General features: G+C 38.2%; 1 protein-coding gene across 10 annotated transcripts in view; it reads right to left on the reverse strand.

The window, feature by feature from the left end:
- Positions 1–17,917, reverse strand: part of KLHL32 (kelch like family member 32) — a 121,862-nt gene that overhangs the window by 101,562 nt on the left and 2,383 nt on the right. For 5 of the 10 annotated variants that reach the window (XM_038177071.2, XM_038177076.2, XM_038177066.2 and 2 more), the window contains exon 2: positions 11,837–11,950. The exons of 2 other annotated variants lie outside the window; for them this stretch is intronic. The gene's annotated coding sequence lies outside the window, so the exon portion shown is untranslated. Of the gene's footprint in view, positions 1–11,836; positions 11,951–12,298; positions 12,360–17,917 lie in introns of all 10 variants that reach the window. 3 more of the 10 variants (XM_038177072.2, XM_038177067.2, XM_027454821.3) reach the window with 1 other exon arrangement.

Below are 17,917 nucleotides of genomic sequence, written 5' to 3' on the forward strand. Positions count from 1 at the left end.
TCAACTTCATCAGTGACTCACTCAGATAAGCCTGAATTTTCAGCTGTCACAGCCATCACAGTGCTTTTATTGAACACAGCAATCATTCTTTTAGAGTAGTGAGAGTCACAAATATGTGGGCATGTTTTTGAAACCCCTTCAAATCTGCATATAGAAAATTTACATGTGAGAGGTATACAGTACAGCAGATAGTCTACAGTGAACTTTTATATTTCAGACCTAAGTAGTAAACATTTTCTGCTTGAAAACAAAAAATGCTGTAGTAAAGCATAAGTGATTGGTGGATAGGAGATGGCCTTGTGAGGAGACCAGTTATATGGCTGCATGCTACACCACCCTGAGAAGATATACTAACTTAAAAACATTCCCAGTGAATATTTATATTTCTTTCATTTATACTTATTTCAATAAAATTATAGTGAGTTTATACATCTCTGTTGAACTTATAATACTTTTTCAACTTCTTACAAAAAAGAGCATTCATAAAATTTAAAATAAAAAAGTAGTAAATTCCTAAGTAAACATGACATTAAGAATGACCTTCAGTAGCCACAGGGTGGCAGAACTATACTTCAAGATAATGTATACCTCCAGGAGAGTGACCAGGATACTTCAAGGAGTCTTTTTTCCCCCTCACAGCATAATTACTATGGGACATAATGTTTGCTATCTGTTCAGTGTGTGCTTTCAACACTAAAAATAAAAATAGGTTGTTTTTTATTCAAAGTTTGAAGTTCTCTGTACATAAGAGTATGACCAATCAGCAATTTTCCAAATCAAGTATTACAAAAGCATAGTAATAGGCTTCCATGTTTACGTTTTGATAATCTAATCATGCCATACAGTAACTGGTCACAAAATCACTATCAATTTTACCTATCATTCATTAAATCCGTATGATGTCTTTCATATGCATTAACAGTCCAAAGTAAACCTTTGTGATGTCTCTATTGGAAGCTGGAAGGGTAGGTAACTTGACCCACATCCATTCCTAGAAGGGAGGGAAAGCTTCATCAATATTAGCAAACTTAACATTGCCAGTACTGGCTAAATGCTCAGTTCAGAAGTGATGACTAGGAAAACAGAAAGACAGACAAAGAGTCAAAGGCAGGAACAGATCCTGGACTCAAATTTGCAGGTGACCAGAATAAAAATAAATTAATTAATTTAAAAAAATAAAAAATAAAAAACAAAACATCATGTTTCAAAGAAAATAAAAAATTAAAAAAAAAAAAAATACTAAAGAATCCATGTCCATCCCAGCTAGATTTTGGAAGAGAAGACAAGATCTTCATGTTTTACATCTTCCTTGTGGAGAAATATCTGCAGAACAGCCGCGTGCACTTTCTGCTGACTATACTGGATTATAATGGATAATGCCTGACAGTTTACTCAGCAGCAGAGCTCAGCGCTAATGGTTCCAGTTCGGCTGTTGTTACATGTGGTCGGTACAGCTCTTCCTGATTTTTTTACATGTCCAAAAAGTTAAAGACAACAAAACTAACTGCTCCAATGCACAAACTGAGGTTGAATATGATTGTCTTACTACAGGAAAGGCACTGGGTATTTCTAATTCCAATATTTCCTAACACAGGAATGTTGGATTAAAAAAAAAAAAAAAAAAAAAAGATTTTTTTCATATGGTTTATGTTTGTATTAGAGAAGCCAACGAGGGATAAAAACATGGAAAAAACACATATACAACCTTCCCTAACACTCTTTTTCCTAATGCTGAGGTTATATCAAAACTCCTGTAAGCCTAGTTAATTCCATTCCAGCATAAACTTGTATTACAGAGATGCCTGTATTACTGTTAAGCTGCAAGCTGCTTTAAGAATAAAAGGAATTTTCACATGTAACTTTCAGTACTATCCACTTTTAGTTGATTTACAATTTTAAGTAGGGGTGCCCAAACTTAGACAGAGCTTTGAAGTACATCCAATTAATCTGGACCTTTACCTGAACTCAGAGTGATTAAAAACACTTTTAAATTGAAAAGACAGATTTGATAGAAGTATTAGAGAATTTAATTGGAAAGAAAAAAAATCCAAACTATAATGAGATAATGAGAATAAATAAGGTTTACAGACAAATGTGTTTCTGGCCATTGTGTTTGGGGGTGAAGAGAAGGGAAAGAATGGAAAGGGCTGCCTGACTCCATATACATTGCCATCAAGAAAGCCCAAAGTGGTAAAGTATGCCTAGTCATCTCTGCTTTTTGGGAAGTTTCTCTTTCGGGTATAAATCCTAACAGATGTCTGCTCCCTGCTCCTTTCATGAGTCTCTTAGGCTTTTCCATAGCACTGAAAGTTTGCAGTTCCTTGCAGCAATTCTCTTTTCCTGTTAGTCCCAGGTGTTCTTCCAGGTGGAAGCTCTCCCTCCAGGATACTCAGATGCCCCAAGTGAGGAATAATCTCCTCTGCCACCTTCTATCTGCCCCTCCACACACTAAGCAAATACTATCTCTTCTGTGATGTTATTTATTTATCCTCCACAGTAAATGTCAGAAAGTTTTCCTCCAAAAGCTTTTTCTCCTCCACCTTATAGTAGACTCTGTTCCAATTATTATTGTTTACTACTACATAGTGTGTATATATATATATATATATATATATATATATATATATATATGTCAAAAACATATAATCTGATAAGACGTACAGGACAGACTGGCATCTGATTTTGTTTCTTTCTAGGAGAAAGAGACAGCTGTGGTATTTCTTAAAAGGATTCATCCAGTATCAGTTATACATACGTGAACATACTGACACTGTCATAGTTAAATAATCAGTGAGAACTGTAAAAATGCTCCTGTATGTTGAAATTCCATGCTTACCTTGAAGAAAGCTGTGAGACCTTGTCAGAGAAAATACAAGATAGCAGAGATGTATATATGCAATTTTCAATACTGCTTGCTGCATACCTGTCTCAAAATCGTGATCATGCAAAATCTGAACTTTTGAACCTGCACCACTACATCTGCAGTGGTAACTTCTTTTGGCACCTTTTCTTCAGGACTCTCACCATACATGACCTATATCTTTTTTACTCCAAGCTTGCATTAAAACACCCAGAAATTTCATTCAGAAGTGCTGTAAGCACCATGGTTGCAGACTAACAAAGCATTAAGCCTATGGCATTCTGGAAGGTCACTGGTTTCCCTCACTACAATCCCATACCTATTATCACCACGATAGATGGTTTCTCTCAGTCCTTCACCACGTTGATCTGCCTTCTGCAGATCAAGAAAGCATTCTGTTTAGAGAAAATATAATTTTCTACATCAGCTACACTACCCTTTTACTATAGACCACTTTATTTCTTACGTTCACTGCCTGTATCTTGTTTACACAGTGCCTGCTACCTGTATAACCTTAACCAGCTAAGCTAGAAAAGAACACAGATAAATCTCATCTGGGATGGGAGAAGTACTGCAGAAGGAGTCAGAGGAAGTTGTGGTTTACAGATCTACGGGGAACACAAAGGAAACATCAGGCCACCCAACCTCTTAGCAAGGAAAAGAGCTGAATGACCCGTCCAAGCTGATGGTAGAGTTAGTATGGCCTTTCCCTCAAGGAATTCATCCAGAACTTTTACTTAGGCTTTGTACAAGACATCTAGACTTCGTACTTGCATACTTTATTGAAACAAAAAAATCTTTTTTTTTCCTCTGGTCCTCTGCTCAACATACTTCCCAAGTCTAGTGAAGACACAGCCTGTATTCCAGTCCAGCTACCTACAAAATGTTCTGACACTGCCTACCATCATCAACACCCAATGCCAATCCAAATGAAAATTCCCCTCAGAGCAGAAAAAAACACACCAGGAAGGAGGGGAGGTAACAGTTAATATAACTGAAACAACTCATTTTGAGAATGCATGTGATACATTTTACAACATGACTCATATCTTTGAAAACATGTTTTAAGAAACTTACTTTAAAATAATGCTTGTAATAAAGTAAAAGATCACTCTAATTTAGCTCCATCAATTAGGTTACCAGAAAGACATTCCAGTTCTTGTTTGCAAACACCAAATTTCAATGTGCTCTACTCTTTTTCAGAGTCAATCCCATAAGCAATACTTAAAATCCTTCAGGTACTTATGCGTTTCAAGACAGACTGTTCAATGGATGTTTTATAAGAAACCTGTATAAATTCACAAGTCAGACGTGACTAGTAGCAGCTGTCAACATATTTGGCTGCCAAAAGAAAGACCAGTTACAACGACAGCTCCAGGAACTGCATCATATGCTGTCACTTCTCAGCAATAACCCCGTCTCAGAAATGGGTATGTGCAGGAGTACCCAGTATGTTGCAGAGATACTATAAATGGAGACCTCTCTAGTGCTGGACTTCCTATCAGCTCTGTTCTCAGCTGACCTAATGAGAAAAAATACTCTAAGATTTCCCATTTCTGTAGCAGTTCTGTAGCAGGGCTGTAATACACGTTTCACGTACAGGCCAGCTTACAAAATGCCAACTCAACTTTCTGGGCCCAGCTCTCAGGACAGAATCAGGTCTCCCTACCCCCAGGGCAACACCTCCATCACTGGGTTACAGGCACCTATTCCTACCCACTGTCACCCTTTCTGACCCCCTCATAGTGGGACAATAAAACACATCAGCACTTCTGTCTCTATTTTTCTTCACACAAGGTGAGATGAGAAGTTTTGAACACCCATCACTGAAAGGACAAGTGAACTCAGATCTATAATTAGGCGAGTGCTGTATCAACAGCTCTTAGATATATATATTTTTTTTTAATCTTAAAAAAAAATAAGGAGAAGAGGAATTTTAAAAGAAAGAAGTAAATCACTTGTTTGCTGAAGTAACTTGCTGCCTGAGTTCATAAGGGCACTATGAATCCAGGTGCTTTTGAAAGACTTAGAAATGCTGCAGTTAAGTGCTTACCTTCAGAAGAGTGAGGCACGTTAAACACACACACCTCTGACTTTTTGTACCAGCTAGCTTAGACATCATGTTCTTCCTTCATAAACCTGCAAACAACTTGTGGCCTGTTGAGTATCCTTCTTCTTAAGCATCTATCACTACACAGACATTGAACTTGGACGCTCAGCAAACCTCTTAGGGTTTGAAAATACCACTCCTGGAACCAAGAATAAGATGATTGTGGAGACAGTCAAAAATGTCTAACCAAAGCCAGTGAATTGCATGCCAAGCTAAACACTGCCAATCGTAATTCCTTGTAAATTTCTGGAGCTCAGCTTTTGCTGAGGCAACATCCATATACCTGATAGTATGAAAAATGTAATGAAAAAGGCTCTGAGAGCACTTGTTCTGAAATAAGGTATACATATTAAAATTTCAAGGACATTGTTAAGAATCACTGAATGCTACAAACAGCTATTCATAACTCAAGTTAAAATGTTGCTTTTTCAGTAACTTTAGCTGGAATCTAGCTTTTTACACTTAAATACTTGGATAGGAACCCTTGCAGAACATGCAAGTCTAAGCTTTCATTGGTAAAATACTGAACAGCTACCATGTTAGCTGGTAACATCCAAAACCCATTCCACTATGATTCTCAAACAAATAAACAGAAGAAGTCTAGCAAGTATTTTGCAAGTAAAGAAAGATCCACTTTGTTTCATGACAGATGGTATTGACATTGTTTTTAACAGGAAAAATGCATCTTTGTTATTTCAAGTAACTGTATTTTTATGGTAGGAGAGAAAAATTACCTACTACACTTGAGTCTTCACCTACAGAGGTGCAAGTGAAAATTTAGCCATGAACATCAACCACAGAAAGCTACAGGTTAACATGAATTATTCCATCTAGCTTCCCAGCATCTAAACAGCCTGTGAACTGAGCATACTTTCCACCTCCAGAACTACAAACACTCACTGAGATAGACATGACTACAGCCTTACTACTGCTGAAGCCCAATTAGCCTGGGAGAAGTGTTTCCAGCCGGTCCAGGGTGAGGACTCCAATAGAATAAATTCCATCAAAACCCCAGCACATGCACATGCCTCTAAGTCTCTCTTCAAGAGTCCTGGTGGAACACGTTTATGAGTTGTAGCTTTTCCATTTATTATACCAGCCTAAGAATCCTTTGAACATCTAGCTGGAATCAATATTGATCCAAAGCAAACATGCCATAATACTAAAGGATATGCATATTCTTTCGTATTCATTTGTGCATATTTGTCATATTTGTTTTGTTTCAAGCACTGGAAAACCCAGTAGCTATTCTAGTGCAACTGCGATTTATATGAAGTTTGATTATTATTTCACTTAATAAACAAAAATAATACTTTGTAAGCACTATATTCAAGCATTAAGGATTTTTTGGTTGTTGCTTTTTTCCCCTCAATTGAGCTCAATTCAGACTTCAGTTCATGATACTGTCATTTCGTTTACTGTCATACCAGACCCCCTACTAAGACATCTCCCTGAGGAGTTGAGAGATATCATGTAAGTCACACATACAGGATATCCAGTCTCTTCCGGATCAGCAACTAGATGCTTGGCATGATAGCACAATATCAGATAGCACTACACATCCATGTTTAGGCAAGTAACTGAGCCCTAAACGACTACTGACAAAATGTGAAAAAAAATCAGTAATTATTCAAGAAAATACTCTGACAGAAGTTCATCACTTAAAGGAACTCCAAATAAAAAATTAATAAAAAAGCTTTGTGCATAAGTGCCCAACAAAGATTTTGGGTTTTAAATACAATGCTGCCAAGTGTCAAAAGTACAGGGAATCATTTAGAATATGTCCAAAGTAAGCCATGCTAAGAAACCTCCTGGAGAGAGAATTCTGCTAAGTATAATGGCTGAGAAAGCCACAGCAAATACTGAATATTCTGAATTAATCCTAGAGATTGAGAATATCCACTAACTTCGACAAAAGACATTATATCCTACTATTTACTTCAGGTCAAAACATACTACTTTCAAATTCATCAATAATTTGGTCAAAGTCTTGATCAGAATTAGGCTGAATTCATAGTTAAACAGCCTACATTTTTGTGAATCTTTTTATGTAACATTTCATATCTTTCTAGTAAAAATGCTGTTTTACATTTGAAAAAAATAGTGAAATATTAATATTAGATCTTTTCTACATATGCAGCTAGGTGAATTATGAAAATGCCTTGCTATTAGGCAAGCAGATCTCAACTGGTACTTAAGCATTGAGCATTCTCACTAGTGAAGAAAGAAGAAATCAAATCTGGAAATAATTAGCCACTCATATGTAAAAGGTTTTCTTGCAACAAAAGGAGTGGAGCTCTTTTTGCAGTGGGAGGTAACCTAATAATATTCTCCCCAGTAGGAGAATTTAAAATTATAGAAAATAGAAGAAACAGGCCTTTGGGTTTGGAGAAGCAAGCAAGCCACAACTAGGCAAAGTTGGGATAGGTACAGTCCCTGGAGAAGATGTACTTCACCTGGCATCCAACCAATGGTGTTTAACATAAAGCCAATGTCAAATATAGTTGCATTTTCGTATTTTGTATATTTTGTATGCTTGGAAGGCATGGTGGACCTCTCTATCAAAACCAAACTGCCTGGCAGGGAAGGAATTCAAAATCAAAAATGGAAAGCATAAATTTCAAACAATACAACAGTGGCCTGTTACTATTATAGGGTATTCATATCCCAGAAAACAGAGACTTCCCTGGATAGTTACACCAGAACTCTACAAGAGAGCCATGGAGACATTTCTTCTCCCAGATTTTTTCTCCATGGATATGTCCAAGGACAAAACAGCTCCTTCACCCCTAACAATGTTACTGAGGTCCTTAGAGAAGTCAAAGCTCAATTTGGAAGACTCATGATCTTCCTATCAGTTCAGATGAGCCCAGGAAAGGATCTATGTGGCTGTAGAGCTGCCATGCTGAAAGGCAACTGGGGTCCTGGTGGACACCAAGCTGAATATGAGTCAGTTGTATACTGCTACAGCAAGGAAAGCAAAATGTATCCTGTGCTGCATCCACAGGGTTTTGCTAGCAGAGATGGAGACATGATCACACCCTAAGAAGAGCTTGTCAAGCTGCACCTGGTGCACTGTGTCCCATTCAAGTCCCTCACAATTCAAAAAAGATGCAGACAGACTGGAGAGGGTCCAGAGGAGGGCCATGAAGATGATCCAAGGGCTGTAGGACCTGTCCTATAAGGAAAAAGTTAAGGAGTTACGTCTTTCCACCCTGGAGAGAAGGCTCAGGGGGGACCTCATCACAGTGCCTCAGTACTTAAAAGGCAGCTATGAAGAGGACAGATGCTCCCTCTTCATCAGCAGCCACATGATGAAGACAAGGGACGAGTACTATTGCACTAGGAGATGTTTCATCCTGATATAAAGACAAAACTTCTTACAGGAAGAATCACTGTCACAAATTCCCCAAGGACATGGTGGAGTCCCCATCATTGTGTAATTTGAAGACAGAACTGCTGAATCATCTCATCCAGTCTCACTTTTCACATTGTCATGTTGGGCCTGATTATCTTTTGAGGTCCCCTCCACCACAGGTGATTGTACAACTGATTACAATCACTTTTCATAGAGGTGTTAGGGCTTTTTTGTAGCAGAAAAGAAGTAACACTGAAAGCCTGATTTGACTAGATCTTATGTTGTTAATTGCCTTAACTACGCACTTTATCTACAAGGATATCACATTAGCATTTTTAATTATTTAAAACGCATTAAATATTGCTGGTACCAGCATGATCAGAGTTTATCTTCTTAATAATTATTCTTGTTTGAGTGTAAAACATTTGATTCCTGCTGCTATGAACGATTAAAGCAAAAGCAACTTCTGCTAACATAAAAGGGCCAACTGATTTCAGAAAGGAATAATGACCAAATTAAACTGCATATACCCAACAAAACAACACTATTTAAAATAGCTTTTTTAATGTGCTAGAAACTTCATAAGCTTTTTTACACGATCAAGAGGAGTCTGAACTGCTGTATTTCACTGTATACTTCTGACTACTCTGCAGGACTGCAATATATATATTTTTAAATTTCAGTAAGTCTTTCATTAGTTCAGATTCCCAGTCCCTAATCCATATGGAAGCTACCTATGTTGCCTCTAAATTTGGTCCACAGCAAGTAATAAAAATTAAATATATTAGTGCTTGCACCTCTCTAGAGGAATGTCTACATGCAACAGCATCTTCACTAAAAAACAACAGACCTACTAAAGCACAATTTGACACCATAGAACAGCTTGGGTTGAAAGGGACCTCAAACATCATCTAGTTCCAACGTCCCTGCCATGGGCAGGGATGCCACCCACTACATCAGGTTGCCCAGGGCCTCATCCAACCTGACCTTGAACACCTCCAGAGATGGGGCATCCACAACCTCTCTGGGCAACCTGTGCCAGTGCCTCACTGTCAGAGGCAGAATGATGTAGGAAGAAAAAAATGCCAACTCAGTCTCTATCACTAGACAAACATTTTATTGCAGTCAAAGGTAAGAGGTGATCAGAAAATAAGCATGTTTTAAGGTAAGGAACAGTAAAAATAAAGCAGTCATTATGATTTCCTTTCCTGTCACCAAGTACAGCTCCTGGAACCAAACTGTACCTGAAAGGAAGCTTTCATTTCAAACAAAGAATAAAGTTTCAGGTCTCAAGGCTGCTGAGAAAAAGCTTGAAAACAATCTAACAACAGACTTATGAACTATTATGAAAAGTGTCTGAATTTATTTAATTACTGATGTCTGGGAAGTGACTTCCATTGTTTGAATGCTTAAGGCTGGCAATGCAGATATAAAAAGCCACTGAATTATGCAACAAAAGGAAGCTATTCATCTTGAACTGGGAACAGAAACACACACGCTAGCCCAAAAGGTGCTGACTGGCACAAAGTTGGCTTGAAGCACCCACCCACTCTCTCCAGTTACAGTCCAAGGATTCTGGAGATAGATCCAGGGGATAAGAGGATAATTAAATTGTGCTTGATTTTTCCCTCTACTAAATGGCACGTGAAAACCTGGATTTGAATCAGAGGATTTGCAGGAGGGACAGACTGATCCTTACCTTGCCAATGAACTGAGTAGTTGTATTGTACGTGTTCCAGTACTCTAAGCACAACCTTACTGTTTTTTTGTTTTTTGATTTTTGTTCCCCGCTCTCGCTCCATCTTTGGACAGCAACATACCAAATGCAGCCAAGAAGAACTGAATGAAGGACTGCATCCAGATGACACAAGTCACTGTAACCAAAGGGCTGACTTCTAGGTTTGGCAAGGTTCATTCATTCACATGGCAACACTACCTTATCAGGTTACACTTGCTCTTCAGTAAATATAAACACAAAAATAGGTTTGGAAGATATCTCTCTGCCTTACAGTCCTTTAACTGTTAGATCTGGCGGTGTTGCCAGACAGTGAGCAGACAGAAGTTGTTGCATCACCACTGTGACCATACTTTCAAATATAACATGAGTTGCATATTGCAAAATAAATAAATAAATAAATAAATGCTAGCTTTACCTCTGTACTTACACTGAGTCTGAAAAAGACAAGTGATGTTTCTTCCTGTCTATTTCCAACAGAGGAAGAGTACAAAATACAGACTAGCTAAACCTAAAAGTTATTTGATCTTAACATATTTATGAAGCTCTCTCAGTAAGCACTAGTGGCAATACCAACCCTCTCTCAGATAACTCAAAATCTGATGCACAAATATTGCTGAGACCTGAGTATTTACCAGATTTACCATCATGTAAGTGTGGTCTTTGAAGTCCATGTCTCAGACAGAGAACAAATTCCCTGAATTGGGATTGGAATTTACCAATCTGGAAGTTCTAAAGCATCCTCAGCTCACCTGCATTCAACACAGCCTAATGCAGAGGCTTGCAGAGACATCAGAATGGTTTCTCAACATGTCACCTGCACAAAACACTGTACTAACAATACTGGTGCCTACAGCTCTTGCTATATTGCTCAGAGCTAAGTGAGTATCTACACAGCATGGTCAATTTGCATGTCCTAAAGATATTTATATACGGAAGGTTTCATCTTTCCCAATAAAGCAGACTGTGTTTGTTTTTCCTACCATTGCAGTCACAAAAGCATTTGATGTGTTGCTTCAATTTTCCAGCCTACTAGATTACAGTGGAACCACACAGATAAGAAATTCTCTGTGAAGATCCCAAGACTTCTTAAGACAGGCCTCTGCTCCATGGAGGTTATAACCAAGAAAAAAGTGCAATTTCAGGCATAAGTCTTATTATTACCACTTCATCAGCTCCTTTTCCAGTCTGAGCCTAACCCTTTATTTTTTAATGCTGGAGAATTTCTTTTGGAAACAGATATGGTTGTATAAATACAGCCAACATGAGTTATCTGCTATCAAAATACTCAGACATTACTCAGTCACAAAATAAATAAATAAATAAATAAAATAAAATCAGTAAAAAGTAAAAGTGGGGTATTGCTTTGGGGATTTGGTGTCATTTAATAACTAATTAACTACTGTTTAAAACAAAACAAAAAAAAACTCACAAATACACAAATCCTTCCTTTGGCCACACAACTAGAAATACTCTGCTCATCTTAATAATGCCTACCTATCACTTGTTACAGTAATGTTGGACTGAAAGGCTGAAATATGCCAAGAACACAAAATAATATAGAAAATCATTTCAAAGAAGTAGCAAATCTCACTGATTTCCTTTCTTGACACAAGAAGTGTTTCCCTCACACAAAGGTTTTTTGGTTTGTTTGGTTGGTTGGTTGTTTTTGTTAGGGGGACAGATTCTTTGCTTTAGTTAACTGCAACACTGTAACTAGCTAGTAACACTCTCAGAAACACATAGAAAAAGTGTTGGTATTCTTGGAAATACCTTAGGGAGATTCAGAAGACTTCTTGCAGTGTTAAATGCAGTAGTTGGAGATTTTCCACCCTTCTCTGAGTCCAGAGTTGGTTAAAGTCATTGCATTTGGTTTCCCAAGATTGTCTAAAAACAGGAGAACATGAAGTGTTACTGAAATTTGTCCCAGGTTGGCAAACAAGGGTTTTCAATGTTTAAAGTCACTTGCTACTTCTTAGGCACAATCGCTTCTGTTTTTGTAAACTATGGGTAACAGCTCATCTTTTATTTGTTTTCAGTCTCTCACAGAACCAGTTTGTTATGATTGCTCTCTCCTACACAAAAGCTGGTCAGGATTTCCAAACACCCTTCTGTTTGTTTATGGTAAACTGCAGTAAAAACATTTGCTTGTTCCAATTCAGTGAAAGAATCTGGTAAATAAAAACACTAATTTAACAACTTTTATCCCTTACTATACAAAAGAACATCAAGCACCTTCAATCCATGTCTGTCTAGTCGGCACATATTCAATCCCAGGCAAAGCAGTCTTGCTATTCTGTCAAGATAGAAGAGGTACAAGTTCAGTAGCAACACTGGCTTCTGTGTTTCCTTTTCTTGCCTGGTCTAGAACATGTAGAGACATTTCTGGGGTTACCTTTTGATTTTCAATTTACTTTTTTTTCCTTCTTAAAACTGACTGGTGTTGTGATCAGCTCTACGAGGAGTGCTGGTGAACTGGTCCAGAGCACACCTCCACATTGATGCCAGCACAGCAGGGGTGCAGGGGGATCACAGGTACCTGAAGCTGATATTGCTGCAGAACATTTTGTACTGAACCATGACAGAAAGAGTAAGGAGAGACTCATCCGCAGCTTCTATTCAGCTGCTGTCCATCCATCCAGACAAGGATTGTAAGGGATCATAGATTTCCATTAGATTTAGAAGATTTAATGGATCCACAGATCCATACGAAACTCCCTTTCTTCTGACATAGTTTTAAAACGTGTATCAATGGAAAGAAATCTTAACTGAGAACAGAGAGCAGAGCTTTTTGTTTGGTTTTCTCTGTCAGATAAAACGCTCTGAGCTCAAGATTTTCTTCAACCTTTTCCCACCCCCCTCAGCTTGATAAACACCTTTTCCTAATTTGGAGCAAAGCTTCTGTTTTAAGGAAGAAAATCCTAAAAAGATCGTCTCTAATCTTTTTTAAAAACCTTTGATCATTAATTGGGATCAGAAATATCATTAGAAACAAAACAGACAAGTGTTCAGACTTCTGACCTCATCAGTTCAAAGCAAAAGAAATGCTTCTGCCTGGTACCCCTGCCCTTCTTTCTCCTTCCCGCAGACTACATTCAATGGGCTCAAACAAACAACACCCTTCACCTCCACCTACCCTTAGGTCACCATGGCTACACCACTGCTTTTGTGTGCTTTTATTTTTTAAATAAAAGCATTCAGGACTTGGCTGGGTTTGCTGTGAGCTGCTTGGTAGTTACATAGTAATCTCTCCCACTACTGGGGCCAAAGAATAAAGGAGCCAGAAGATAAAGATGCAGCCTATGAGAATTCCTTCCTCTGGGTTTCTAGCAACCATTTTAAATATTCACACAACACAGACCAATCAGTGACAGGGGAAAACACAGAAACATAACATAATTCCCTGAAGCAAATTATGCCATCGAAGACACTTCCACTCCCCATCCCCAGTACGCCCCAGGCTCTGCCACAGATTTTTGCCCCAGAGCACAGCATCAGTTGTGTTTCCACCCTCCCACCAGCACTGCAGTGCAAACCCACTCACCGGCAGCTCACACAGCTACAGACATGCCATCACGGTGCCCACAGCAAGCTGAGGTACAGGCACAAGCCCCGCTCCACCAGCTCTGCTACACAAGCAGAAGGAGCTGGGAAGCTGGAGGTGTTCGTGTCTTAATCTGCCTCCAACAGCAACGGACAGGGCTCAGCAATTAAAGCCTTGTTTCTCTTCACTTATCCAGCAGCACCACTAAAATCTATACAAGTCCAAAGTGCATGAGTTGCTCAGTAAAGATGATAAATTCAAACAGTCTGTCTAGCAGCTTTCCACCCTGTAAGACATTTTAAAGCAATATAATAGATCCAGAATCCGATGGAAAAATGAATAAGCTACAAGAAGTATGTACCACCCTAGTTTTGTGCATGACTTGTTCTCATCTTCAGAGTCCCCTCTGTCACTTGCACCCAAACAGCATGCTTCTGGCTGAATATACGCTTGAAGGTCCAGTCACACTGGTCCAAGAGAACTGCATGGGATAGAAGGCCAGTCCTTGCCACAGAAACATTTCAGAGTTTGACTTGCTTGCTGTAAAACTGAACTTCTGTTTCTGTTCCTTCGTAAGTAAGCAAGTGAAGAACACTCAGTCCTTTCTTCTTCACCTTCCCGCAGCTTCTATGTTTTTTCTACTCTTAGATGTGACCCCGTTTGGAGGAAGAAAGAACATATGCAAAAAGAAGACACATGAGATTCCCTAGTTGTATTGCATCCCTCCATTTCCTATGCACCTTCCCATAAGTGAGTGCAGCAGGTATATATCTGTATGCAACTCACCACAGATCGCAAGAGATGCGAAACGCAGTTCGATTCAATCTCACTGCGGATGGGCAGTGCGGCGCAGCTTTTAGTGTGCTCGGCAGTCCTGATGCACAAAGACCCTGACAGACAGAAGTTCTGTCCTCTCCCTGCTTGTTCACCTGGCTTTTCTACTAATGGAGGGAAAAAATACATATGTATAAAGGAAGTTCTCCTAAGGCATATGACGCACAGCACATATTATTATCCTACTAAAGAAGTTCCACACTTCAGGTCAGCCATCAGCTGTCCAGATCTCTCGTTTGATCTCCTCAGTTTACAGACGTCAAAGTCATAGTACTTTCCAGAAACATCACCTCAGATCTTTCCTGTTTTATGCAACTAAAATAAAGGTCACTTTCACTCAAAGGAGGCTTTCAAAACCACGTATAACACAGAAAAGAATGAATGCAAAGGATGCATCCCTTCGGAGAGGGAACCTTATGACTGTTGTTATTTATTTAAAGATACTATTTTAAAATCTATATTAGGTGGGGATGTATATATATATATATATATATATATATATATATAAACATATAAAACCATGCTCTACATATAAGCCTAGCTGTTTGAAAACAAGATCACTATCAATCTTAGGGAACAGAACACATCCTGGAAAGAATGCATCCTACAAACCCCGATGACACTTTTCAAACACAGGTTTTTATCTCTTCTGTCTTGATAAGCCAGGTAGAGCTCCAGTTTAGCTCACAAATGGCAGTAGCCCTTTGTATGTACTTCATTTAACCTGAGGTGAACCCTGATGGAAAATGTTTCAGACATAATAAGGCCATAAGCTTGCTCATGTCCACTTCAGAATTCATTATTAATCTAAGCAACGTAGCTTTCACTTAGCCAATCAGCATTTTTTTGCTGGTTTTCTGTGTTTGTTTTAAACCCATGCAGGACAGAAACCAAATGTTATCAACACAGCAGAAATGGACCTCAATCATTCTTACATATCACACCTTCAAAGCAAAAGCCCCTTGTTGCCCAAAATAAAAACACAGAGAATTTTTTGAAGCAGAGTCTTACTGAACAGTAGGAGGAGAGGCTATTCTGGAGGCAAAAAGGGGTTAAAAAAGTTGAAGATGGTAAGGTTTAGACTACCGGGAAAAAACGTACACATCCACATTTTTAAGACACATCTTAAGTAATCACAAATTCAGAAAAAAAAAAAAAAAGTAAATTAGGCTGCAACATCACACCTTCTATTCTGTCAAAACCCACCACTACATATATAATGCAATTCCTGTCAGGAAAAATAAAGACAAATGGTTGCAAAAGACACTCTTCAGAATAACCATAACCTTTAAGTACTGATGAATCAAAATATTTACAGTGTTTATCCCCCTATAAAGCTCATCCTCCACAATTAAAGTTCTTCAACACTACTGCAGCATATTGCTACAGAAATTTTGGCAGAACACATTCTCAATTTACATAATTGTTCAGAGTAGTCATCTAATTTAAAGAAAAATCATACATTTTCGAGTATTATTGATGTTCTGAAAGCCTCTGATTTATTTTTCTCATAACTTTACATATTCTGTTGCTTTCACACTACAGACAAATCTCTAATTGCTGATATCAAAGTCAATAGCTCCTTATTGGCATGAAAACAAACAGATTTTGTGTGGCATTTACTACCGGGACTTTTTTTTAAATGCCACCTTTAATTTCTCAAGCCAACTGAGAGATGTAGTCTGAAGGGTTAGCAACATAGGTATGTGCATAAAGACACATCCGTACTACCTGTGTTCGCACAGAGTATCTGCCCTTTATGTGACTTAGCTGACAGTGTGGAGCACAGAAGATATTCCAGCTCAGCTTTCCCTTGGGTGCAAAAGGTCTTCCCAGAAAGGATAAGGGATGGTAAGGGATGTCAAACATTAGCTATGTCCACGTTTCTCCACAGCTGAAAGAACAACTATAAAAAGTACAAGCCTGATAAAATCTTGACGAAACATTTTTCCAATTCCACTCCTGGCCAGGCTGTACAGCAGTCTGCACAAAGTTCTTTCACAAGTGCTGGAAATGACAAAGCCTGAGCCAGAACATAGACTAGCACCTGCCCAGGACACACTGTAGCTTCTTTCTGGCCTGCTTTAGATATTTCTCTTTCCACCAAGGCCAGGCCAATCCAGCATGGCTGGTCCACACATGAGCACTCAGAACCAGGAGTTTCAAAGCTCTCCTGGTCTCCCAGTTCAAACTACTCAAATTCACCATCATTGCTCCACTTTTTTGTCCTGAAACTGCTTCCCAGAGTTGCCTGGAATTTCTTCCTGGACTCAGCAGGATTGCCCTTCAGCAATTTTCTCCTATGCACACTTCTTCTCAAATTAAACACAGTAACCATTTAAAGCCCAAAATTCAAGTCAGAGGCAAATCCCACTCATGAGCCAACACACAACTTCTTTTAAATTACTTAAAGACGTAGGAAGTATCTGCTTTCTACTTTTCTTCAGAGATCAGAATTTGATAATAAAATGTCAAAGTTTCCTATGAAATCAAGTTAATAAAGGACTGTAAAATAAAGAATCCCAACTACAAGCACGTCTTTCAAAAGGGTAAGCATATAGAATGGCAGAAGTAACATCAACCCTCTTTTGATCTCAAGTGACCAAAATGCTAACAGTCAGAACCCAAAGAACTGAAGATTTGAAAATTGCTCTGTCAAGGATCCTATGAGTCTTTCACTATTAAATATAGTTCTCAGTTCAAGAAATTGGGGAGAAATACCAAAAAGTTAGTAATTTTTGTGAAGGAAAAAAAAAAAAAGTTAAAAATACAGCTTCTGAAAAACAAATAATTTGTTAGGATTTGTTAGGAAAACCTTTGTAGTTTTCTATCTTTGACACTGTTCCTCCAAAAATCTCAAAAGAATTGAGGTGTAAAAATTCAACACAAGATTATTTTTTTTTCTTTTCTGTTTCCAAACAGTTCTGGCATAATTGAAGGCCTCAGAGCATAGAACACACTGGAAAGTGCCATATGAAAGTCTTAAATCAATAAGAAATATGAACAATTTTATATATATATATACTAAAAAGAACTAAAATGAGACAACTACAAGGTTACTGTAGGTGAGCATAATGACAGTGGACAACATTCACATTCAGTTGGTTTCTTCTGGAACTGTCAACTGTTCTTGCCTGAGCATTTAAATGAATGTCATTTTTCACTTCAACCAACTCTCATTTCTCACCCAATTTATAATTTATCACTTCCCTGAACTCACGGGGCAACAAATTATTGCCATTCTTGATCATTAAGTCAATCACACTCTAGTCAACAAAGTCAACACAAAATACCAAAGCAGTGCCATGAATTTCATATAGATTCCTTTTTGCTACATTGTAGAAGCTCATCATCACTGTCAGAAGCTACATTAAATCTATACCTGATTTTTCAGACAGAAGCAATGTGTTCTGAATCCAAAAAGAAAATGGAGATAACAAAAAATGTCATTTTTTAAAGTGAATATGTTGCATTTT

Source organism: Anas platyrhynchos, chromosome 3, assembly GCF_047663525.1.
Source record: "Anas platyrhynchos isolate ZD024472 breed Pekin duck chromosome 3, IASCAAS_PekinDuck_T2T, whole genome shotgun sequence".
Lineage (NCBI taxonomy): Eukaryota > Metazoa > Chordata > Aves > Anseriformes > Anatidae > Anas > Anas platyrhynchos.